The 27138-nt window shown below is 36.3% G+C and overlaps 1 protein-coding gene and 1 long non-coding RNA gene across 4 annotated transcripts in view; one reads left to right on the top strand and one right to left on the bottom strand.

Annotated features, from left to right (window-relative positions):
• On the bottom strand, positions 1–23229 carry LOC138067047 (uncharacterized). Of its 2 annotated transcripts, none has more exons than XR_011140718.1 (3): positions 22929–23229; positions 12198–12284; positions 1–2234 (listed from the first exon to the last, which is right to left on the bottom strand). It is a non-coding gene; the product is annotated as an uncharacterized lncRNA (long non-coding RNA). The 2 variants fall into 2 exon arrangements; XR_011140719.1 differs by lacking the exon at positions 1–2234 and adding an exon at positions 8818–9490.
• Positions 23230–23520: 291 nt separating this feature from the next.
• The window catches only part of FSTL5 (follistatin like 5), a 332339-nt gene continuing 328721 nt past the window's right edge, over positions 23521–27138 (top strand). The window contains exon 1 of one of the 2 annotated variants that reach the window (XM_009677155.2): positions 23521–23786. The gene's annotated coding sequence lies outside the window, so the exon portion shown is untranslated. The remainder of the gene's footprint in view (positions 23787–27138) is intronic. The other variant, XM_009677159.2, reaches the window with a different exon arrangement.

Here is a 27138-nt window from a genome sequence, read left to right as displayed (position 1 = left end):
AATAATAGAGTTAAATTTGTTATATAGATACTTCCTAGTATTTACTCCTTTTCCTGGTGTGATTCTTATCCTTCCACTGCTGATCTAGGTCCTGAGGTCAACATCAGTCTGGTTGGGGCAGGGGGAATACGGTAAGACATCAGCATCCCTTTGCCTGGAGGAGTGTGATGGTGATGGTTTCTTTCTCCTTGGCCTAGAATGCACTTGGGGACAGTTTTATATGTTTGCTAGCACACTTTTACACCTCACTCTTTCTTTGTTGGTCTGAAAGGTTACTATATACAGTGCATTTTGCATATATTAGATATTTGTTCTTTGTTCTGTTACTGACTCAAACTGGTTTTGTTCAGCACCAGGCTTGCATGTCTTTGACTGACCATTGGCGAGCTGTCTGTAGTCCTGGGGTTCCTGGGGTCTCCAGTGCCAGCCCGTGCTCTGTCTCGTGTCACCTTATGCCTGGATGCCCCTGCACCAAATCCTGTGTCCTCATTTCTCTAAGCCTCTGCTATCACTTCAGGCCTGTATTCCTGTATGCTACCTCATTACATTAAAGCCATAAATATCCCATTCTGCCCAGAATAATTACTCGTTACTACTATTGATCTAAAAATTTTGGTAATATCATATAAAGATAAGCAAAAGTAAAAAAAAAATTAGACATAGCAGTATTTTTAATGTCCAGGTGGCTGTTGCAGCTAAACCAAAAACCAACAAAGACCCCAAGAGGGTCAAGGCAAGTTCAGACAAAGCAAGCCTGATTAACTCAGTCCTGAGGCCTCGCAAACTCAGTACAAAGCCTGTGGCCTATTACTAGCAATGGCAATGCTGCATTTACAGCACTACAGCGCTACACAGATTGCCGTTCATCTGCTCATAGGAGGACAAATTTGAACAATGCTGCTGCTAGTCAAATGTCTATTTTGATTAGGTATTTACATCTCATTTTAATTGCATGAAGAAAGACTACATTACTCGTAGTTAATGCAAATATTGACACCAACTGAAATATGCATGTTTCTAATCAGAATACATTATTAGACTTCCTGTCAGCTTTGTCAAGAAGGTCCTGTTTATTTTAAACATTGCTTTCATATCAATTTGTTATTGGTATGCATAGCAGCAATAGTTAATATCTGGGGTAAATAACCTTCACCTATGTACTCCCATGGTGTTGAACTGTAGGTAACTCAACTATATTTTTTGGTATTACAGCATACTTTATGGATTTTACACAATGATTTTCTCAGCAACGGTTTATCTGGGTGCAGTTTTTCTTGTCCTTTTTTTCATGGGTGTAAAATAAAAGACTGACTGATTGGCAGCATTTAAATTCAAAAGCTGTAGCTATTTCAGAGACGAACTCTGCTATGAAGAGGTAACATTATATTAAGGATCCAACATCTTAGTTTTTCTATCAGAACACATTTGGTTTTCTAAACCTCTCTAAAATCATCCCTTAGACTTGTCTTTGTTTATTGACTTTTTCAAAGTTTGTGGATTAAAAAGCATGAGAAAGATGCTAGAAACATAAAATTCTTACACTTTTCAGTGAAACTCGTAATATAATTAATACATTATAAATTGTTATGTTTATGGTGTGATCTTTAAATATGATCAGAAAGGTATAACCTTGAGCTAGGTGCATTATAACTTGCATGAGGAAATGCATCCACGCATTTCCAGTCCAAGCAAGAGCTGCAGAAATATGGATCACTTTCAGAATCATAGAGTAATTTTGGTTGGAAGGGATCTCTGAAGGCCACGTAGTCCAACCTACTACTCAAAGTTAGATCTGATCCCTGAGGTTCTTGTCCAGCCAAGTTTTCATCATCTCCAAGAACGACAAGTGCTCAGCCTCTCTGCACCACCTGTTCCTATGGTTGACTGCTCTCGTTGTGAATAACTTTTTCTTGCATATAATTGAAATTTCTGTTGTTGCAATTTCGGCTTGTTGCCTCTCCTCTTTTCTCGGAATGCTTCTGGAAGACACTAGTTCCATCTTCTCTACACCCCCATGAGGCAGCTGAAGACAGCAATTGGATGCTCCCTAACCTTCTGGTCTCAGAATCAGCTCTCTCAGCCTCTCCTCACACGTTTTGGTGCCTCGTGGTAGGGGTTTGACGGGGTACGGCAGTGGCTGAGTAGTTCCTCAAGAGCTTCTTGTCTCTTTTGGCGAAGAATAGCGTCCTGCTTGAAACAGGTCCATCTGGTTATTAACTGTTGCTATTCTGATACTGCTTTTCAACAGTGGGAATAGATAAAAGAAAAACAAGGAGAAAGAGGGGGAAAAAGGCTGATTTTATATGGGTTATAGAATGCAGTTCTTTATTGCAGAATTTTCTCTTTCGGTAGCAAGAAAAAAGGCATAAACATGTGACTTCCTCCTTCCTATACGGTATGATGCACTGCTGCTTACAGTGTTTTTCAAGCCATATCTCTAAGGCTGACTTGTTTACTAAGTTAAGATTTTCCTCTCATGAAACAAAAGTGGTAACAATACAATTCATTGTTTACAAATAATGTTACAAGGTTATTAAATAGGAATCTTATTTGGCTTTCTTGAAGTGACCTGAAAACTGGCACAGATTAAGAAATATGAGAATGAGAATAAAAGACGCCAGTCCCCTCATAGACTAGTGAAAGCCATTTAATTATTCCTTTCATAGGGTGACCAGTCAACACTTTAAAAATAGGTAGGGTTGGGAGGCCTTCTAAGTCTGAGTATATCTTCTAGAAAACTGTTTCAGAATGTTAATCCTGGGATTGCTGGGCTGGATTTTTGTTGGCTTGAATTTATAGCCAAGGTATACTTTTTCCTTTACGTCAGTATTATACTGCTTTAACATAGGAAGAGAATTTAGTTTGCTTTGTTTTTCACATGAAGCTTTTTTAGAAATATGAGTCACCTTCCCTGTCAGTCTGTTTTTTGGCAAAATTAAACAAGTCAGGATCCTCTCCTTTAATCCTGTAGTCTCTATTCCCCAACCTGGCATTTATTTCTCTGTTTATTTATTTGCTTCAGTTATAGTCTGAATTCACCTTTCCTGAAAACAAGCAACCAAAACTTTATGCAGTCTTCCATGTGACACTGCGTGTGCTACTGCCTGTGTTTCCTTGCGTGTGAATTTAAACTACGCTTCATTTTCACACAGAGTTATAGTTTGCCTCTTTCTTCCAGACCTCCAGCTCCTTGCTGTTGCTGCTACCTCTGCTACTGCCAATCCCACCTTGGACTGTAACACCCCATGGGAGAAGTTAGAGATTCCCCTTAGAAAAAGTCAGTTTGACCCAATCATCTGCTTTAAATCTCATAGAACATACAAACTGAGAGCAAACAAATATAAACAGGCAGAGACTTTTACAACTACTACAAATTTTCTTTAAAACAGTTTTTAAAAGTTCATTCAAATATAATCTGACAGCTACAGAACAGTGACATTTGTGCCGTAACCCCAAATAAACATGGTGGGCTCAGGGCTGGTTCTACTCAGAGTACTTGCAATTCTGCTACATAGGTATTTGCACAACAGTAAACAAGGCTTTGACTGCCCTTCTCCTAAAAAAGATGAAGATTGAGTCTAATAATTATTTGCTATACATGTAAATTCAACTTAACTCTATTCAAAAAACATCTACTCTTTCAGTAGAGTAATAAATTAAGTGTAAGCCTATTTCTATAGATCTAATTTTGGAAGACAATGTTTAGGGTTTATTTTTTGCCATAAAACTACAAATGGAGGTGAAGAATGAACAATGTGTGTGACATTAAGATTTTAATTAGGCATTTGATATGTTGTCTCATGAAATTTTCTCTGAAAAATCAGTTTCATTTGGCTTGAAAATGCCCATTAAAAGCTTCCTAAAAAAGAGTAATTATTCAAGCTTGATTGATTAGATCCTAAATAGACAAATATGATACTCAAAAATATTTTATAAATGTATATTCAGTTAATTTCAAGGAATGGGAAACCATTAATTCCTTTGCACAGCTATTTTTCTCTTAATCAAACAACATAAATAATCCATCTGTTGGTAACAACTTTTCTATTTGTATTTTACAGCTAGTCTTACACTTTACAGTATGACTTTACTGAGTCTTTGTTTATATTAATTACTATTTTATGTAAAATGTGTGTTTTCCCAATGTAGTATAGCAAGGATAGGGTAGCTGCTGAAATTCCAGACAATAATAAAGGAAATTTAAGAGGTCCAGAGTTAGAAATTGAGTATTCTAACAAACTATATATAAGCTTGCTGAGCAATCACACTGGTATGAGAATGAAAAGATGGGAGATTTGTCACTGACTAAGGGTATATACTAAATGAAAAATAAAAGTAACATGGCCTTGCATCTGAGTTTCCTTCAAGGAAAAAGTGTAGATCTTCATGTTCTCTAAACTGAGCTAAGTCATCCATCACTTTCAGAAGCAGAACAAAATTGATGTGGTTTGCTACTTTTGATTAGAAACCATCGAGCATGTGCACAAACAAGTAGGTATTGAGCTAAGGAATAACAGATTTACAAAGTGAAAATTAATGCAATTTATTTTGAAATAAATTATCCTGTAAGATAAATGTTTCTGAGATCACATTAAAAAAAAAAATCTTTCCAGTGGTGTTTTCTATACTAATCCTATAGAAATCTTACTCAAAAATTTTTTGATTTTATTATAAATAGCTGTCATTGATCATTTTTTGGAAGTAATTTTCTATCTTTCTTAAGTTTTTTTTGCTTTCTTTTTTTTTAAAATACAATTGCTCTATTTTAAGGAAAAACATGCTGTGAAATGTTTCAACTGGAAGGTTAGGACACACATCTTTGCAAGACTTAGCTTTCGTACTTAGTTAAAGTGCAGAATAAGCACACATTTGCCACTATACAAAATAAAATACACACATATATTTACAAACCAGCGCATCTGTGTACAGAAGTAGGAAAGGCAAATTTATGTGTAAAAGTTATCTACAGCAAAGAATGTACTCTTCACTGTCATCTCTTTATGTACGTAAACATATGATGAATTAATATGATTTATTTGCTATTATAAGGCAGAGTCATACTGTACATTCGTAAGGATCAGCTTCCTTTTATTATAGTGACTCAGGTGAAAGTGTAAGTAAGTGTTTGATTCATTTCAAACAAAGTCAAGGAAAGGAATACATTCTAACTGGTCAGTGCAGTATTGACCCCTGACTCTTATTTGTCACAATATATTTTCCATTTAATAGTTATTTTTGTCATTTTTTTACTGTCTTCAGTCCTCTCGCTGAGTGCAGGATTATTTCTGGTTGTTTCGTTTTTAAAATAACATGTTCTTGGGGTATAGGATGGCATGTGTACGTGAGAGTGTTAAAAGGAGAAAGGCCGCTGAGATGAAACTGGAGACTATCCTGAATGATAGGAATCTAACTAGGCACTGGCCGTAAAAAAAATTGTCTTATCAATTGTGTCAGAGCTCTTGGAAGAAACTAGTTGGTTTTCTCCAGAAGTACATTATGAAAGAAAGTTCAAAATTGGTATATTACAAAAACATATATTCAGTTGGACAGTCAAGGGACAAGGTCCTGGAATGAAATAGGAAACACTGATACCTCTTCTCGTTCCCATTTTACCTATTTCTTTTCTGCCCTTGTGCTCACTCTTCATGCTTAGCTGCTCTGAGCCTTTCACCTATATGCTGTACATGTAACAATATACAAACGAAGAATGCTGGTAAGCCAAACACTTGAATTTTTCTTTCAAAATAAGAAAAGCACATGTATATATTAGGTTTGTGTTTCTTTTTAGTTTGGGATCAACAAACTGAGATTTTATCCTTGATTGGCTTGTATATCAGTATTTGTACGTTGTTCAGTCAAACCTTGTTCTCCCTGAATTCAAAGAAAAAACACTGGATACTTTTAATAGGAACGGGGTTAAGGCCTTAGGCAGTGATTCAAATTAAATTTATTTTCTTGACATATCTCATCTTTATTCAAAACTGCCTGAAGGCTGAAAAAAGCTTACCTAATCATTGTTCCTATCAGAGATCATTTATGAGCACAAATAGTACCATAGCAGGCAAAGAAAAGAAAAACAAAGATAGGTCCTAAAAGTCATGACGGGAAGTGAAAACATGATGCTCTGAAGTGGTACATTTTAGTTTGATGACTAACAAAATGTTGAAAAGTCTGAGAATTCAGTCGCACCAGTGTAGTTTTGTGATCCAACAGTATCCAGCAACATTAAATGGATATGAGGTAACAATTTCACTCAGCATATAAGGCATTCAGGGCAAATAAAGTACATGTTTCAGAATAGTAAAAAGATTGACAGAAGACTACCAGGGTAAGCCATTTGATACAAATACATAGAATGTGAATTTATCCTACTTCTTAAAGACACAGAGCAGGATTGGAAAATGAAAAAGATATAATTTCCCATTAAAAGATTGTATCTTTTTACTTTGAATACCTTTCTTTCAGCAAAGGGCAAAGCAAATCCCAGAATGGGTGAAATCGTGTCCTCCTGAATTTATGGGATTTTTTCCCCCCAGAATTTGACAGAATTATGATTTTATACTGTCTGCCAGAGGGACTGCAAAGTAATGTTGCCTATATGAGAGGATTTTAAACAAAAAACTTCACTGATGTTACAAAAGCTCTTGCTGCATGGATGGGAACCATTGAATAGTCTGGCCATTATACTCTCTTGCATGGGATTTAATGAGATTGAATGCAGTTAAAAGATAGGATAAAAATAAAAGGCTTATAATTATTTTGCTAAAAAGAGCTTAATAAGAGGGAAGTTTGACAGAGCACCCAAAACAGCACCTGGTAAGCACACTCATAAAATAAGAAACGATAGATGGTACTGAAAGTTAACAAGTTAAACCTGACAAAAATAAACGCGGTTTACACACTTTCAGCTGTACAGTTGAATTGCCTACAAACACCATAATCCTATGTCCAAGTGTCTATCAAGTTAAAATATGATTAAGCATTTATAGGAATGAAGAAAATAATAAATACAAACAAACAAAACCTTTGGGAAAGACACTTGAGCATCAAGGTGCAAGTCTAGACTCTACCAGGTATGGAACTGAAAGAAGTTGTTCTCCACAATCTTGCTGATTTAATGATTTCCTACTATGAGATGTCAAACGCTCTGAGCAGGATTAAGAAAATGAATAGTGTTGCTGAGGCTGGGAAACTGAAAACCTGCTCTTGTATTGCACTCTTTATGTTATCTAATGAAAGTTTGCACGTATTAACTCTAAAATTAGTTTGCTTAAGGTCGTTTAAACATCAGCAAATTTAGAGCAAGTTATGTAATCTACAGATTGAAAGTGTTCTCATACAAGATTAAAATGTTTCATTTCTTTCTCAAATTAGTTCCCCAGGTAGCTGCACTAGAAACCAGGAAGATGCAAAAAGTATCTCTCCTAAGTCAACCTGACACCACAGAAAGTTTATATTTCATAAGGAAGAACTGATAATCAGAGACTGTCACTCAGGCTGCCTGTGGGTGGAAACTGAGTTTTCATCACAGACTTAAGATATCACGGGCAAGTTTTGGGTTGGGAAGAAACTAAGTTTTCTCACATGAGCCAGGTAAGTTCAGTAAATTGCGTATCATCCTTGGAAGTGTTATGTTAGTTCAGTGTACTTAAATTTAACCAGTTGCACTGACCCCCATAATGCTCTGTTTCTCAGAGTTAATCTTCTCCTGCCTTCCTTAGGACCTTTGATTTTTCAGTGTTGCTACCACAGGGACTAATGTGAGAGGAGAGAGAGAAAACAAGAAACTGTTTTCCTTTAATAGAGTCTCTGGGTAATGCACTAACAAAGTAAAAAACAGAACTTAGACCATCCTACACTGTACCTCAGCTAGCTTAATTAGCAAACAAAAGACAAGCAAACAAAACAAAAGAGTGCACAACTCTGAACAGTTAAAGCTATGCACACAATGTAGTGATAGCATGTCATTCTTTTGGTTACTGTGGCGGGATGTTGGAATTTGTGCACCAGGGAAAGAGTTTTTTCCTCTAAAATGTGTCAAATGATTATACAGGTATTCATACTTTTGGTTCTTCTTCTATAACTGCTAGATATGTTTAACTGCATTTGTGTTAAGTCACTGACCCCAACACTTGCTTTACAGTATTCTGAAAATGTATTGCTTTCACTGTTTGTGACTTTAAGACTTTCATTATTTAATGATTATTGCCAAGAGACCGTCAAAGTCAAGTGGTTTTCTTTATAGTGCTGCTTTTTTTTTTTTAACATAGCTGGGATATAGATTGAATGAAAACTTCCTTAATTCTTCAATTATCCTCACACACAAAGGTAGAAGAAAGAGTAATGGTCTCTAAAGAAAGGATGTGATTAGTTGCTTCATTCTAAGTACACGTCGGGTTATAAAAAGGAAAGAGTCTTTCACCTTAGTTGTGATGAAGGATTAAATTTGAAATGCCCACACCTCTCAGGAGAGTATTTTCTCTTACATAAATTCCCATCTAAATTGCACAATGGCTTCCTACAGCTTCACAAAAGATACTTTTATGCATGCTACACACATTCTGAGTCACGTAAATGTAAAAGGAAAGGAAGAAAACAAAATACCGTGAATGTTTAATGTTTAACAGATTGCTCCATGAGTTAATTTTTTCAATAACACAGGTTACACATCTACATTTACTCTGCAGAGCACTGCATGTGACAGATACACTGCGGCACAGCAAATAGTTCTTCCTGTTTCATTTTTGATGAAAAAACATTCAAAAGATAACAGAAAACTTAGTTTTGAAACTAAAAACACACCTGATAATGCCAGCATGAAATTTTGAGTTTTATAGAGTAACAATACAAAACCGTGTATGATAAGGTGTGCCAAAATACAACAGAACATTCATACTGAGAGTTTTCAAAACATTTTACATTTAACTAATCAAAACAAACACTGTTGGAAGTGCTCAAGTAGAACAGTGTTGATTTTTTTCAAGTCTTGATGCTTAATATTAGGTATCAGAATCTTCAGTTAGTTATCTGTTGTTCACCTTAACATAAATGCTAAAATATAAACTTAGAGGCTAAGAGCTGGATTCCCATACATCAAAGTATTTGTCTCCTTGCTTTAGAGTGCTTTGCAGGAAACAAAATAAGAATAGCCTCAGTCATATGCTAAATAAAAATTAAAATCTCTGCCCTGCACTTAAAATCACTATAATGGTCCTTCCTGGGAGATTTGGATTATATTATCAGATTATATCAGGAATATAAGTTAACACCTACTAATAAAAAGAGAAACATTTGGTTGATACAGAAAAATTTAAAGATCTGAACAAACAAAACATCTTGAGTGAGTAGGCAGCTGTCAGACCATGCACAACACTATGTAGTAGGTGACAGACGAAGCGTTGAGTGGTGTGCAGACACGCAAAGATACAAACTGAGTCCAGAACAGGACTAATATGATTGGTAGATTCAACTTCTGCACAGAGCCTTGCTGCTGTATAACAGAAAACCGGAGAGCATCTGTGTACTACAGAAACTGGAAGCATTGCGCTAATCAGATCTACATGTAATAAAATCATGAATTTCTGTCTGTGCGTCAGCACAGAATGGGAATTAATTGATTTTGCTACAGTACAGAGTGGAATTTTAAAGTCAGAAAGTGGATGTATTTTATTAAAATATAAGCTAAAGAGATTCAACCATGCACTAGAGAATCAGTTGCAAGTTAGGTAGTTTCATTGAAGTAAAGCCAGCTAACCATTGAAAAATGACTCCAACTGTTTAGCAATAAGAAATACTTAACATCTCAAAAACAGCCTTATTAGTGCATGAGTCAATCTATCTGGATTCTCTTCATACCTGTCACTAGCTTCCTGGGTGATCTTTGGAAAACAATTTAATTTCTCTGTCTATGATCCAGTTCTTTCATTAGAAACAGGATGGCCAAAATCAGAGATGATTACTAAGGCTAGAATTTTATTTTGTGAAAATAATTTTTTCTGAAGTGAAATTACAGTGATCAAATCAGCCTATCAGTAGGCCACTCTCTTTTGTCTGGGGTGGGGTGTGGGGGGAACCTGACTTACAGTGAGGATTTTGCTTTCCCTCATCCTAGACAGCTGCTCCAACTGCTATACTGTCAGACTGTCTTTCTCTAATTGTCCTGACCAGCTCTACTAATTATCCTTACTTCCCTGTCTCAGAGTTGCTGCGATGTTTTACTAGCATATGTGAAATTCTTGACTATTATGATAGTGAAGAACATCTTAGAAATACCTGTGAATTACTTTTAACTCCTAATTTTTTCTGCATGACTTTGAAAGAAATCACACTATTAAATATGTTAACCAAACAGAAAACGGCCAATATTCTATTTGGCTCTAGTAGAAAAAAATAGCAGCACTAATATAGGTTTTAACTAACATTTATACTGACCTGATGAAGGTCTCATGGAAAATCAGCAACAGAAGTTCCAATGACAGCAAAGTTACAACACCTAGGATTTTACCAGAAGTTGTGTTGTGTATGACAACTTGCACTAGCTAATGTGAATTTAACGCATCACCCAATAGTGAGTATAAACAATGTTTGAAACAATATAGATTGATGTCTTCAACGATTCTGAGGAATGGAGATTGACTACTTTTAAAGTTTCAGTCACCTCATAATTTACTGGCTAAGGCTGTGGAAATACGTAACAAAATTATAGCATTTACAGAGGAACCATAGAGCTAAGTCTTGTTATAGATTTTAATTTATTCTTTGTACTGTATAAAACTGAATATGACAAATTGTGCACGTATCCTGTGGGTTGAACTATAAAGTTTTCCTGTCCACTTAAAAGCAGTAAGACTATGAAGCAGGTTAATATCTATAGGCAGTGAAACAGTGTAAAGCATTTAGAAACCGAGGAAAGTATTAGTCATTTGTTGCTACTTATATAGATGTTATTTTTTGCTTGAAAGAACCACATTAGTTTTCTTACTAGAGTTCTAACTGACATAAACTGGAGGACAATCCTAACTGCAAAAGATCTAACTGATACTAACTACATCAAGTTAGCTGGAAGATAGTGGCAGGCTGATCTAAATTTAGAATTACCATTTGTATAAGAAACCTTTTTTTTTAAATGATTGCTTTCAAACTGGAGTGAAATGCTAACTTCTTATGCAAACACTTCTATTTCAGGGTTTTGGAACCCTGAATAAAATCTAATAAAAAGAACATTTTGATTCAAAGAAACTCAAGAAGTTGACATGGTAACAAAATATCTCCTAAAATAAATTTAATAACTTTAAAGCAAAGTTTTAAGTGAAATATTAAAGCCTCATTAGAAAAGCTTTTATTAGTTTTTTAAAAAATGGTAAGTCTCAAAATTAACACTTCCCCTCTAACAAAACGGTACTTTCCAACATAAAAAGTGTCCTGCCAGAATAGTTTTGACTGTATTTCATAGTTAGCCTGGTCTCTGTATGCTTAAAGTTTTTAAGAAGTTGCAATTAGTAGTCCAGAAAACTTTCTGGTTACAAAGGTCCAAGTTCTCTCTAACAAGATTATTAGAGGAAAAAAACACTGAGAATCCTGTAAAACAAAGTAGTTTTGGTTGTTATGTTAATTTTTTTTGTTCTTGTAAGGTGAATGAAAGCGTGGAAGATGAGCTAACAGAATTGATTGCAAAGAATTATTCTTATTTCTTGTCTAAGCAGAGAAAGCAAATTAGGCACAGTGTAATGGGTTTGATACTAATTAGAAAGATACACCCTTAAGTTTTGTTTCATTGAAGTACTTAAATGTACCTAAATTTTACCAAAGTGATTTCCCAATAGGGACAGACCTCCTTGTGAGTCACCGTTCAGACATCTGTATATATGAGTACAAGCCACATACGACATTAAATTTTGGTTTAATGTCCCTTGTGATCTTTCTCATGATTTTCAAATTCTGGCTTGAGATTACAGTCCTCCAAGACCAATCTTAACTACTTATCTGGACTTGCCTGTCTTGCAAGATTTCTTGCAGTATCACTTTGAGATACCAAACATAAGAAACTGTGTTAGCTAAAACTTAGTAGTCTGAATTAACCCAGATCAGCTGCGCTTTGGTGGTATAGCAGTGAGAGTCTAGGGGAGAAAAAAAAGAGAACAACAATATATTTGCTTCTAGATTTTTATTTCCTCTGTCTCTTAACTGTCTTTACTCACCCGTCCCTTATTTGCTCTTGCTGCTTTTAGCCTTCTTCAAAAGTTTTTTTTGACTGTTCTGGTCCTCCAGCATGTCTTTAAACAACCCTACAATTAGGAAAGGCATTGAAGAATACAATTAACTTCAAGTCTGTCTTGAGAATTAATTAATAGTGTCATTTTAGGTTCATTTCTCTTCTTAGCTTGCATGACACCTATTTTTCCTGAGGAAAAAAAAAGTTTTAAACACAGAGCAAATAACAAGCACCCTGAGGAAAACAAATGAGCATTCAAAATAACACAGATATTTTCTGTATCTTTTGTAAAAGTTTCATTCCTAAACTGAGCTCTTTTCTTCTTTTTTAAAACTAGGTACTTGCTTAGGAAGTTTAATGCATAAAGCTTTGTAGGTAAGAATGGAATAACATTTAGCTTGCTAATAAAAGCTACTATTATGAAACCGTCATACCTTCAGCTCCAGAACAGCTAAAAGAACAAAAGCTGTAAGACAAAATCAGTTGGAAGTATCAATTACAACTGGGATCAGTAGGAATTTGGTTTAATTCTTTCAAAGACAACGCATGGAAAGAATCCATATAACTGAAGAACGTGATATGGTGATTTTCCTCGTGCTTCTTAAAAGTTTTTCTGCTCAAAGCAGGCTTTATGAGTTGACCTGTAGACAGTATGCTCTCTGCAGACTGATTACTAGTATGCTTAGAAGAATTGTTGAGTGTACACTTGTATAATGAATAAGGCCAGGTAGTGTAGTGACCTTATTTTGGCTTTTGTTACAATCAGTTAATTGTTTCAAAGGGATAACGAATGAGGGATTTGAAGCTAAGACTTGAATGCTAGGATAGAACTTTAATCAGGTTAACTATACATTAAAGTAAGGTATATCACAGTCATTTATAGGTTTGAACTGGTGCTTCTACATCATAACATGGAGTATTAGTCTGACGAAAGTGCACTCAGTAAATACTTCACAGATTTGGGTAGAAACAAGATCCATGCATCAAAATGTTTCTGTATATTCTGAATTATTTTGTTACCATGTTTCTGTGTACTCTTCTTGACAGGAAGAGATTCTATGTACTCTTCTGGCAGCAAACCAAAGTGCTTGCTATAATACTGCTTTCATGCTTGAAAATAGATATAAATTCTATCAATTTCATATTAACATTAAACTTTCCTGCAGTGTTTGTTTAACTCTACTTTTTTTTTGCTGCTGATGGAATGTGCTAGTATATTCAAAGCACAATGAACTTGATTTCGCTTTTGCATATTCTGGTCTAGAGCAAGGCCACTCAGCTGACCCTAATTGTGTCTCCAGATTTATAAGAGCATGACAGCAGAATCTAGGCAAAAGCCTATAGCACAGTTTAATGCTGGCTTTTATTTTAAAACTGTATTTCAAAGAGTGTTTATGCCAGATAAAGCTGCACTACAGATAGGTCGTATCTTAGTCTGCTTCTTTACTACAACTAGACTGACAACTGCACCAACCTTGTGCTAAGCCAGCTAGCTGAGGGATCTCCATGTTGCATGGATGGAGTTAGCAGCTGCAGCTGGGATAGGCAAGAGCTTCACGCTTGCTAATTTTGTATTACGTCCACAGAGACTTAGACTATAATATGACCCCATGTGAAAAGCAGCTGTTAAATAAGAGAATGTAATTTTGCTATGCTTTTGTGGTTGGTCTAAGCAAATCTCCTAATAGGCCTTGGCACCTAACACAGGTTTGAGCTATAAGATGATTTTGTATTGCAGGGCTTTTGGTGATTATATGCTATCCAGTCACACGATTACTGATACCACCATAAGCTCCAATATGTTTGGTACAGCCTGTGAGTGTTAGTGCTTAGTACTAGAATGCATTTGAATTGTCCTGCTGATTTGCTTTTTCCTTTATTTTTGGAGCAGTGTCTAATAGAGCTCAGCAAATAAATCACATGAATATCTCATTAATTTTGCCTTTCCTATATTTGCTAAATCACTGGTTCTTAAATATATTCATTATTCAAGCTTCTGTGGGAATTTATTAGGGAAATAAATCTTCATCTGTAGGTAATTTTTAATAGATGATTAGGAAGATTACCAATTTACATTGGGTTTGTTATGTTCTGTAATAGGAGATGTAGAAATTCTAGCACATGATTTGCAAATTGTTTTTATTTTCAAATAGATAGATGCTGAAATGAGTTTCCTTAGTCAATGGTAATATAAATATAATTATATATATAGGTACATAATTACCTCAATTGTAATGCAAATATATGTACAGAGAAATTATCTTACCCTTCTTCATCTCATACACAAGAAGAGCAAAGGTCTTAGTATGAGCAAGGATTACATAGGGGATACACATATGTTCTGTATGAACAATCTCTTACCAGTTGCAAAAACTTAAATTTATGTAGCAAATGAGAAAGCAAGACTGCAAGAGGAGCAAGAAGAGAGTTTCTTGGTTTATCCATTTGATTATTGCCTTGAAAATAGTGTGCTGCCTCTGCAAAACTTAGTAAGTCACTAAGGATATACGTTTTACAGGTGACTAACAATTACCTGTGCCTTATTTTTCAGTTGCCCAATAGGAAACAGCTGAGGCCAGACTTTACCGAGGTACTGAAACCTCGTGATTGCATCAAACTGAACTGAAAGTTACACTTTATTTCAGAGTTTAAATGGTATATGAATAGGTCTGGGATTGAAGAAAGTAGCTGTCAAAAGTGAAAGACCATAGACATTGCCTCATGAGTATCCATTTGCTAAACAGAGAAGCGCTGGGAAAAAAACAGTTGTTAACTGTGTAAACAGAGACTGTGCTAGAATATGTATGCTCATAGGAATGGGCAAATTAAGCCTGCTTTTCTAACTCTGTGATTGATTTAGTAGTCTTTTATTAAAATATTCTAATATAATTTCATATAAATGTCACTTGATATCTTAAAGAAGTATACACAGAAGTAGCATCTAATGTGTTTTTATAACATATGCTATGAACCGTGCAGATCTATGAATTTTGATACTCAGAATGATGTTGGCTTCCTGACTGAAAACAAGTAAATAGTTTAGCACAGATACAGATCTGTAAGTGTTGCATTTATTTTGATCCTGTTCCAAAACGCTGATAATATGAAAGCACTGCATGCACCTTTGGAATTTTGTAGTGAGCGAATACAGCGCATGTACATTATGTAGCAGACATTTCGCAAGTGAACATGGTGGGAATATTTTGCAGTAAATATAAATAGTTTTACTGAATCAATAGTATTGAAGTAAATCATGCAAACAGCAGTAAAATTTATTATCAATTATCTTTTCTGTTAAAAGAAGCACGTACTTTGATTTTTATGAACTCTTTTCTTGAAGTGCAGCTGTACATCCTTTTCTATTATCATCAATAGTGATCATCTAATATTTCAGTGTATGTAATCAATGCTTTTAAATTTACCCATTGATTGATAAGGAACTATTATCATATGATTAAGAGTGAATAAGAAATGGGAAATTTCCATTCTCTGCACTGCCCCAGCTTTCCTTTGTGATAGCTTAAGCAACTTCGTCTCTCAGCATTTTTTTTCCTATTGAAGCAAAAAGAGTACTTTCTTTCCTTGCAAAAATATTACGAGAGTAACTTGTCTTATGTTCATGACTACTAGGAAGGTCATCAGACGTGGTCGGGATAAACACATAAATATCATGTATAGTGAATGTGAACTGCTGATTTATAACTGCTTTTGAAAGCATATTAAGATTATTTTTTCTGGCATTTTTCTACCATTTTTCATGTCATTCACATGAGATTGGGTAATCCTTTTTAAACAACTTTCCAAAAAACTTAGAAATAGTAAAGAACAACAACATATTCAGCCTGTTTTTGACTCTAATAAAAGCTACATGAATGGTGGAATATTCTGCAAGACATTGCAAAAAAAAAAGATCTTTCAACTAAATATTTAACAAGCTGTAATGCACTCTTTTTTTCTTTTTTGAGGAAAGCATTTGGAGAAAATCTGGTATTTTTGACAAATCTCATAACTTTTCAAATAATACAGTACTGGTGAAAATAGATTTTACATTTAATTGGATAGTTTGTTATATGAGATTAAAAGTCTGTCATTTTAAATTAGCTGAATTTTGGAGGAGAATTAGTTGAATCATGAAATGGGTTCATTGAGACGTACAAGCACTGCAAAGTTCCAAGTAACTCTTTCCTATCCGTATAATTATTTAAGAAATATGTGCCTCTTAACACTTCAAACTATATTATTTCATATTTTATGGAAGGTCTGAAGTAAGTTTATGGGAAGGTTTGTAAGTGTAATACGAGGTGTTACAAGCACTGTAGGTTGAGGGAGTAACAGATTACAGACTCCATAGCTGGCTTCCCTAGTTGGTAAAAGCATAATCTACAGAGCATCATCTGGGCAGGAGAGAGGTGGTCTCTTGTGAATGCTAGAGTTTAGAGGGTGATCTATGAAAAAGGAAGGAAAATAAATAAAATAAAATAGATGCAAACAGGAAGTCTGCATCTTTAACTTTGACCCCTGAAGTATGTTACGGGGAGGAAGTATCAAGATATTCTTTTCATATTACGATCTGTAAGTATCTAACTGAGGCACACTAGCCTTTCTGTGTTATCCCATTCTCCTGTACAGTACTAATAGAAAAAAGGTTAAAAATTAGTTGCAGAGTTATTATATCACAGTCTGGAAAAAAAAAAAGAAGCATTCTTGCTAAGTAGAACTGTGGACTAATACCTAAGATTAATATTGTTCCCTAACTAAAATGTGCTCTATATTTTTACTGAATTTTACTGAATTGGTGTCACAACACTACTATGAACCTTTGATGAAATGTGTCTCCTGAGGAAATGCAAACTTCGGCATATCGAAGTCACAAAGACATTAAGGCAGAATATTTGCCCCATTTAATGTTCCTTGTGTTCCTGAATTGAGTGTATCCTCTTCTTGTTCTTCTGAAGTGCAGGAAATGTCTTTTATTCCATAAAGATACAGTGGTTCATAAACCTGATTTCTTGAAAGTCATTACATGCATTCTTTGTAAGAACAGGTTCCTTTATAGCTTTAATTCAGCTTAGGATAGAATCAGAGATAGGATAAGATAGACAGCTAAGCGTGGATTAGGCTATTTATTGCTGTATATTCATTTAGACCTACCTTCCAGACATCGAGTCACTATTTGGGTTGGCTGATTCCCTAGCAAAACCTCACTTGAAAACAAGTGATCATGCTCCAACCCCATGACACTGAATTAGGAAAGATGAAGGAACTCTCAAACAACAGGAGAAGTGATTTAATAGCTCTGCAATGATCAGACAATTCATGGATGGACACTGGCTGCACTGGAATTTTTGAACACGTGATGTTCAAATACATAAGTCTGTGCGGCCTTTTAAAGTTGCAGTGAAGATTTGTTCCTTCAATAATGCATAACATAAAAGGATAATGCTTAAATTGTAGTTTGATAGTGCTGTGAGAAAGAATTTCTGTATATCTTGTAGAACCAACTAATCCAGTGCATAAGGGGATCCATCTGGGGCGGGAGGGAGTTACCTAACCTGCAATAGTAGTGGATATTAACAATTTGCCAGTGTGCCTCAGTCTCAGGTTAATTTTTTTTCAGGTTAATTGTTTTTTTAACTTATTATCCAGGTCTAACGATAGCTTGCAGGTGACTGTTACAGGTCACCATCTCTTGAAAAGCAGAAGAAATATGTAAGGGTAGTTAGAGACCTGCTGTTTAAAAATAAATCCAGCTAATGATCATGAAGTTGGTACAGGGTGCTCGCTACTTCATCAACAAAATTTCAAGAGCTATCATTTCTGTAAAGTAAGCTAAACAGTCATTTTTATTTTATCACAAGTTAGCTAAAACTCCTAGCTACACAGCAATTGTTCATCTCCAGAAATCTCCCCTACATGGTGCTTTGAGTAAATGAGATACAAAATAGTGTGTTCTGTGTTAGTGGACAGAAATAAAATATAGCAAACAGGTGAAAAACATGAACTTCAGAATTATAACAGAAATTCATAGGTAACTGCTCAAAATGAAAATGAACTATCTAAGTGGTAAAGCCAAGTTAAAGACTAAGCAAGCCTAACCCAAGAATTTGGTCATTCTTGATAAGGCTTAACCCTTAACCATGAAGCAAATGCCTCATTTTAGTTTTTAGTAAATTCTTCATGTAAAATGAATTTTTAGTTTATAGATGAGCACAGCATGGTAAGTTCAGATCAATGTATATTTAAATATTCAAGATCAGATGAGCTAGTAAATTATGAAATGTAAAGTATTAGTTCTTTTATTTCCATCAGTTGTATTTTCAGCTATAAAGTTTGCAAGATCAGTGCTAAGACACTTTTCTCATTTGCTTGTTTACTTTAAATGCTCCAGTCAACCTAATGAAGACTGCCCAGAAAAAAAAAACGGTTAGAATTGATTTTGTTGCTTAAATCTGTTACTAGTATAAAAACTTGTTCTTGTTTTCTCTTTCTAAAGGCTTTCTTTAGAGTGCAGTACTAAGATTCCCCAATAGATGCCCTAAGAGATCTCTTGTAAACATCATTACTAAGGACTGAAACAAAGTATCTTCAGCTTTCTCAGCGTATATTTATAGAATCTGTGTTATCTAATATCGAGTGGTATTATGTTTTCAGATTTCAGTGATATATTGAATGAGGTTATTTGATCCTAAATTAAGTACAAAAAGGCTGGATAAGAAATTAAATATTTATCCTCATTTTCCAATTATTTTTCAATCGTAATTTTTAATTTGGATATGAATTCTGTACTGTATTATCTCTTCAGCATTTAATCATTTGTTACTTTATATTCACAAAATGAGAATGGGGGCAATGTCCTCTTGTTATAATCATTATCAAAGTTGCTACACACCAAAATGAACCTATAGCAATTATTTGATCGCCTTAGTAATAGAAAAATCTACAAATCTAACCTCAATATCTTTTTTTTTTAAATGACTTTACATCTGTTGTTTTGTAGTACACATTTATGTTATTTTGTTGTGTATCAAAGATAGGTTTCCTATGGATGAACAATAAGATAATTACATATTCCAATTATATTTCTTTTTGTTCTTGAGGGATTGAGTCCTTTTTTGAGAACTGGCTTTGATGAAATGTGGGGTGAACATTAATGCGCCGTTATGATTCTTCTGCTATTTGGGAGTTGTCCTGTGCCAGATGGTTGGCACAACCTCTCTCCGAGCCACAAGGAAGCTAATTTTCTTCTATATCATTTGCCAGTGTCTGCCATGCTGGTGCTCATGATGTCCTGCTGTTATAAAAGCATTGGGCCAGGTCTCGGGACTCTTTATTGCACTTTTTGAGAAGCTCAGAGCTTACAGTGGATTCACTATTACCTTTCAAATTCATTAAAACATTAAACAGACACTGACTATTGGAAGATGAGGTAAAGACAGACACTTATTTTTCCAAACTTCATGCTGTGCGCATCTGAGAGAGAGAGATTTGGAGGCTAATTCATTCTTTTTCATGTTAGAGCAGGCTGAGAGTTCTCTTGCTGTCATTTACTTCAAGCTAATCAATGATCTTCACCAGGAACAGCTGCAGTGAAGGGGCAGCTGCCTTCTTCCAATAAGAAAAGGAATAATCTGGAGAGAAGTGGAAATTAAACCTTAGAGCAGGGCGATACTTGGGACTGTATTTTTTGAAAGAACATTTAGTCATTGCCACATCCATCAGACTGCCTAAACCTAAGCCTTCAAGTAGAAGTTTGTTTAAAATATTGCACAGTCCTGTTTCAAAGAATATTTATACTCTCTATATGTGTGTGTGTGTGTATATGTGTATATATATATATATGAATTCAAGTTTCTTCAGTCTTGTTTACTACTTCATAATTGTCAGCTTAGCTGGGACAATAAATTAATTGATACTCGGTAGTATCAGATTTTAACATCCTGAATTCTCTGGTGACTTAACAACGCTATTCATGTGAGCACTTTTTCCACTTTGAATCTTTAAAGATATACTACAGAAAAATCAAATAATTGAAGTTAATTATCTCATTGTAAAACCTCACTTTACATTAAAAGAGGAGACGGAGATATCTGGAATATAAAATACTTTATTATATTTGGAATACTGCTATTAAATGTTATTCTGAATCTCCCTAATCAGACTAAGAAAGTGACTTCTAAATACAGCGAGCAAGGTATAGGTTGTAAATTATGAGAACAAATGTTTTGGACACATACTAAATAGGTCTCCAAACTTTGGCCATGTGCTTTTTTGTATTGACTTCCCCTTGATATATTGAGTCTTTGATCTTCTCTTTGTCTTATATACAGTTTCCTGCTGTATTGAATCCTACATTAAAAAATGCCCTCATAAATACAACATAGAGAATCTTTATTATTAATAATAATAGTCTTAATAAGCATAATGCAGCTTTGAAGCTCCTCTGTTTCTCACCTGTACAAGAAAACCTCAGTACTTACTGTACAACTTCTCAGTTGCCCAATAAAAAATGGTAAATACTTCAAATGTAGTATTTATGTAGAAATATGAAACCCAAGCATAACTGTCATACACATTGGACTGTTAAATACACCAAATTGTGAAAATTCTGTGGCATACTACATAGCACCTGGTAAGAAATTGTCATACACTATCCGAATTAAGCACTTATGGAAATCAGGAATAGCACCAGCAGTCTCTCTGGACTAACAACTACTTGTTAAACACAATACATTGCCCACGAAAGTAGTGTTCACAGGTCTGCATTAAGTAATACTCCACTGAAATGCTCTGTGGGCTAAAACGTTTTTACTGAACACAGGGACGGTGGAATCTATGGGTCACAAAATAATGAAAAAAGTTTATTTCATTCACATTTTTTTTGCAGAAGAACAGAGCAAATACACAAAACGGAGCTCATAAATATCATCCATCCAGCAGAAGGCACATGGCTGTCAGAATAAGAATAAGCAGAATTTATTTCCTAAAAATTGTATTTGTGATAGCTGATACATTTTCTAATTTTTCCTCGTTATAGCTCTGTATGTGCTACAAATACATAAAAATAATTTTAATTAAACACAAGCTTTGTAAACTAGATGCCCTAGTGGGTCCACAGAAGAAGAGAAACAAGGTAAGCATGATGAGATACATATAAAAATGCAAGGATATGTAAATATTGTGTCATACATTACATGGCATGATATCCTTATTTTTACTCAATTTAAGAGCATCACAAGATTTATAATTTTCAAATTTTTTCCTATAGCTTTCCATTGTGATTCTTTGTGTATCAATTTTCAAAGTCAAACCGAGTGATAACATGTCAGACCTTGCAAAATTTGATAGATTTCCCGACTACTTCATTAAAATTTGTTCATTTATAACAGTTATGTTATTGTTGACGGTTTGTTTCATGTACTTTCAAAACAGCAAAGGAGAGCGGACAAGCAAGGTCCCTGTTTGCCATTACAGAATTTCAATTTCTGTTAGTTGGAACAAGTCGGTTCTTCTCAGTTTACCTTTCTCCAGGGGAGCATCTGGTGCAGCTGTGCTAATAAGAAGTGAAGTTGACTGTACATATCAGTTTGGCACCCCCAAAATTGTCAGTAAGTAGTAAAATTGTATTCAGTCTCTACTTTGCAAGCAGCCTGAGAGGGCCCAAGAGACAAAAGAGGGGGGAATAGAACTATAGTGGTTCAGAAATCTTAACTGGATGCCAGCCAATCTGTTTTTCATGATTGCTGGCAATTATAAAGCGTTGTATCAACGCAAGTCTGATTTGGCTTTATTTCATACAGTTTGTCTATAAAAGTGTGAAAGTTAATTATATTTCCTCTTGCAGTACCATGACCTAATTAGCAGTCCAATAAGAACTCTCTTACAAAATAGGAATAAGCTAATGCAGTCCAAAATATCCCATTTTATGACTTCCCATGTTAACTAGTTCAGTTCTTTAAGTACTGGATTTACCTATTTTGTTTGTCACTGCAAGTTTATTCCACATATAGAAGCAAAGATAATTAACTTAGCATGCTATTGTAGATCAGAGCAGCTGACCTCAGTCTGTCTTACCCTAGTCATGGATGACTTAAGGACAGTTTAATGCTTTAATCTGTAAGACGTTCGCTGAAAAGGCTTGACGCAGGTAACCCGTAATGCTATGAAAATTAGATACTTCGTTTTCCTAATGATTTCATGTTAAAAATTAAGTAGCTATTCTTTAAAGGTGGTGAACTGGATGATGAATTAATTAAAAAGTAGTAAATCAAATAATTCAATCTGTTACAAAACAGATTCAGGTGAGACTTCAATTTGTTGTTTCTTTGCTTCACTTCACCTAAAATATTTCCAATTTTTAGGCCATTTCCTTCCAGTTTGTTTTGCTTCTGTTCATCCAAAGGTATCTGCTCTCTTTCTTATAAGCAGAGGGTCATAATTAATAGTCTTATCTCTGTCTGATTTTTTTTCTTATGTTTAGTAACTAAAGATAATTCACAGCAGCATGTCCTTGTTTTTAGCCCGTGTTACCAGTATCCTCAGCTCCGTGAAGAGCTTTACCTCGAAACTCAGGCACTAAAACTTGATATGGATGGTAGGGATTACTGACACAGGCTGTGCAAAGCCTCCAGCACACTCCAGCCTTCAGATAGCCGGTTGATATATTAAATCTTATAGATATTACATAACACTCCCCCCCCCCCCCCCCGCCCCGCCTTACCAATGGAAGCACCGTGCTCCGGTTGGGAATTACTCGCTATTTCACGGCACTTGCACTTCTTTGGTGCTGCAACCTGCCCAAAAGCGCACGGGTTGCAGCCGCGTTGGGACAGGGCTTTGGTTTCCGCTGCTGCCTGCGGAGGGCAAGGGAGCGCAGCGAGGCTTGTGCCGGGGCGCGGGGGGGAGCAGCAGTCCTGCTGCCAAAAGGCTGGGCGAGCGGCAAGCCCTACAGAGAGAAGGCGAGCAAGCCGCGGCGCTGCCTGAAACGCGAGCTGAAGAGCTTCCCTGCCCTATTAAAAAAAAACAAAAAAACCCGAAAACCTAAACGCATGGGGGGAGTGAGTTAACGCCAAGTTTCGGGGCGCGCAGGGGCGAGGCCGGCGGCGCGGGGCGGGGGCGGGGGCGGGCCGGGGGGGCGGGCCGAGGCGAGGCGCGCCGAGCGGCGGGGACAGGGGCGGGGGCGGGGGCGGGGGCGGGGGCGGGCGGCAGTCGGGCTCGGCGGCGGAGGCGAGCGGGGCCGGTGCTGTCCGCGGCGCTGCGGGTGCTGAAGGGCGGGCGCCGCCGCCGCCCCGCCTCCCCGCTCTGGGCGCCGCGCAGCGCCTCGGCGCGGGGGGTGGGATTCGCCTGGCGCGGGCGCGCTCGGGGCCGGACGCGGCAGCGGGAATTGCTTCGCGGAGTTTTCCTCCGGACTGGCTGGCTGCCTCGCCGGGTCGCGCCGGGGTCCCCTTCTCGCTTTGTTAAACAAAGAAGTATTCCTGCCTCAGCGATTCTTGCACGAGGACCTAGCGTGTTCGGTTTTTTTTTTTTTTATTTTCATCTTTTCTTTCTTTCTTGAGGACTTTAGTGACTCTTGGAGAAGGTAAGCATTTTTTGTTTGTTTGTGTGCTTGCTTGTTTTTTAACTCGATACCTACGTATAAATCACAGGTAGTGGGATGAGGAGTGAGGTGGAGGGGGATGGCGATTAAAGGCAGAGCAAAGTTGGGAGCTTGTTGGTCCTTAGGTCAGTGGGGGAGCAGCACTTGGAAAAGAGGTGTGTAGCTTTCAGTAAAACGGGCGCTGTAAACAGGAGATGAAGCTAGAACGAGAAGTTAGAGGCTTATTTTTGTGGCAGACTTGCTCTCAGGATGGTGCTTAAATATCTGAAAATATTTTGTTTTAGAAATTTTACAGTGTTTTAGAAAGATGTTAAAAGACATTACGGAAGCTACTTTGTATAAACACCAGGCTTTGGGGGACGAGAAAAGCTCTAATTGATCCTGTCTGGGGGAATAAGGGGGTATGTAAGGTCATTCTGGGAAGTAGAGAGCAAAGCAGGAATTAAAGGGGATTTAAAAAAAATAGCCTCGTGTTGCTCTGTGTGCCTGTGTCGCCAGAAGGACGGTGATACCTTGGGGTAGTTGGTTAGCAACACAGTAACAGCGTAAACTTGTGAAACAACAACGTCTTTCCAAAAGGGCTCATCCTCACCTCTGTCTGCAAGGTCAGTGTGTGTGATGGGGTGTGCCGGCCTGTGGGAAAGTTGTGGGTTCTTTGCTCTGGTACTGACTGATGTCAGGCCTTCCTCCAGGCTACGAGCAAGATGTAAATGCAGATCTCCGATTTAATAACACAGTATTATGTTGCATTATAGGACCGCTGCTGTTGGTAATTGAATGGAACTGGGAAGCGTGGGCAGATTAAATGTCTCGCTATTGCAGCAGCGTTTAACCTTTTGCAAGCTTGGCAGAGCGCTCTGCTTCACGAAGGGGCTTTGTGCCGCTTCTGCGAGTTGTCAGAGTTCTGTACACGCAGCGCGGGCACCGAGCAGGGCTGTTTTGTGATCCCAAAATGAATGGGTTGCTGCTGCTTGTAGCTAGTGCTATTGAGATGACTGAACAGAACAGGCAGGCAAATGAGGTCCTCACCATGTATTTTGTAGCATTAGTTACTGCTTTACACTCTAGCGGCTGTGGTAAATTTTCTTTAGATTCAGACCTAAAACACATTTGTTTCTTTCCGTAGTTGTCCTGTACAAGTGCTAGCAGCTGCAGTCACTATCAACATTAGGCGGTATGGTATCATTAGTCGGTGGTATGAAGCTGATCAAAGGAGAATGTTTCACATTATTTATTCCTGTACTATTTATTTAATGCTACAGTGGGGTGCTTTTACTGAATATATTTATCAGCCAGAATATAAAGAAAATCATCTGGCAGTAGCACAGAAATACTGAGGAGTAAAGTTGAAGGCAAGCAAATCCAGGAGAGAGTAATTTAGAATGCTAAGGCTTTCATTAAATTCAAGTAGAATTAGGACATACAGATGATTTACCATTTTTTTGCTAATTAGAAAGTAGCTATCAGCTTATTCTTTTCAAGTGGTAGGGAAAGAAAGTTTATTATACAGTGCTCAAACTGGCTATAAACCTTCATTGACAGTCTACTTATCAGTTAGGACAGGTCTTATCAGTTACTGATATGAATATTCATTTGCTTTGAAATGTTTAGCAGTTTTTAGAGTGTGGAGTGTCAGGACACTTTGCTTTCTAAAGTAAACATTAAAAAAATCATTTGGGAAAGTTCATTTTGAAGCATGTGGTATTAACAGTGCACTAAAAATGGGAAAAAATGCATTAACTGTATGGCCAAACTTTCACTGTTGATCTATAAACATACAGGGCCCAAACAGGCAAATCTTTGTTCACTTGAGTAGTTCTTATCCACATATGCAGTCCTATTAGCTGCAAAGGACATATGTCCATCATTGCGTGAGTAAAAGTCATTGATCTTGTTGAGATCAATCTTTCTACCTGTATCAGACAATAAACTTTGATGGTAAATCATTAATTCTCCACTTTTAAATTTATACTTTTTGTCTGATTATATTTTTCTATTTTCTAATCTTGGTTTGCATTATGCACCTTTATTTTATAAATCATCTTTAAAAATGTAGTTTTACAAAATGATATATAGACTCTCAAGGAAGTAAAACGGCATTACTATGTTCCAGCAAAGTGGTTTTCTAAAGGAGTATAAGTGTAATTTGTACACTGTGGTTCACAACTATTTTAGTCAGCTGCTACAATTAGAAAAAGTCTTTCTTCAGTAGTAATCCTTTTTTTTTCTCATCACATTTGTATACATTTGGAAGGATGTGATTGTATAATATGGAATTTCAAGACCTTCAAAAATAACATTCAAAAGTTGAAAAAAAATGTATGTATGTTAATGGCTTGATTAAATAGCTTATTGCAAGTCTAATGCAAACTCAGGGATGGGTTTTAATCAGAAAACTATTATTCAGGCAAAACCCCTGTTTCTAACAAGTACTGCTCTGTAGGCCCTGCTTACGCTGACCAACACAAACGTATGTGCGCATGTGGGCATAGGCTTACAATTATTGATGATATCAGTGTATACACAATATTTCAGGAGTTCTAGGCTTACACTGGATAATAAATAGATTGCTTAGCTACTTGCTGGCCTAGCCACTGGTAGTAAATGGTACTGATCAAAAAGAAAATGTTGTGTTGCTCAGTTCTAGATGTGTTCTAGATTTATTTAATTATGCTCATTTATCATTCTGATATTTTTTAGGTGAGTTTACCCAATCACCATCCATATCTGCCTAAAAAAACAAGGATGTTTAATACTAGAAAAAGCAAATGTTTTGTTATAATCACATAAATTGCATCTATAATAAATAACAAACTTTTTCCCTTGGGATAAACATGTTCTCTTGGGTTATACATAATTCTAAACTATTATTTTTCAGAGCATGTTCTAGAATGTAAATTTTAGGTCACTCTTCCTTGATTCTAATGAAAGCAATGCTATACTTGATGTTAAGTCATTTCAAACCTGAGTAAAAAGATGGAGTGCCTATACATACAGCTCTGCCCTTTAACACTTTTGAATTTGACTTAGAAATTTCAAAGCTAAGAGGCCAAACAAAACTTAGGTTGCTATTTCCCAAGAATTTTTCCAGACTGGCAAATATCATGGGTCTGTGCATGATATTAAACGTTCCAGGAGTGAATGACTGGATCAAGGGGGAGCAATGAACCAAATGCCTCTCTCATCTCTTGTTTTCAGTTTTTCTAAGTAAGAGCAAGAAAAAAATTATTCATTATTCAGTATAGTTTGGTTTATAATGTTACATAATTTTAGAGCAAAGTAATAGCTTAGCAAGTTTATTTGAAAATCAGTTTAAGTCTGTTTTATAGTTCAA

This window comes from Struthio camelus, chromosome 4 (genome assembly GCF_040807025.1).
Source record: "Struthio camelus isolate bStrCam1 chromosome 4, bStrCam1.hap1, whole genome shotgun sequence".
Lineage (NCBI taxonomy): Eukaryota > Metazoa > Chordata > Aves > Struthioniformes > Struthionidae > Struthio > Struthio camelus.
This window is presented reverse-complemented; position numbering and strand designations above follow the sequence as displayed.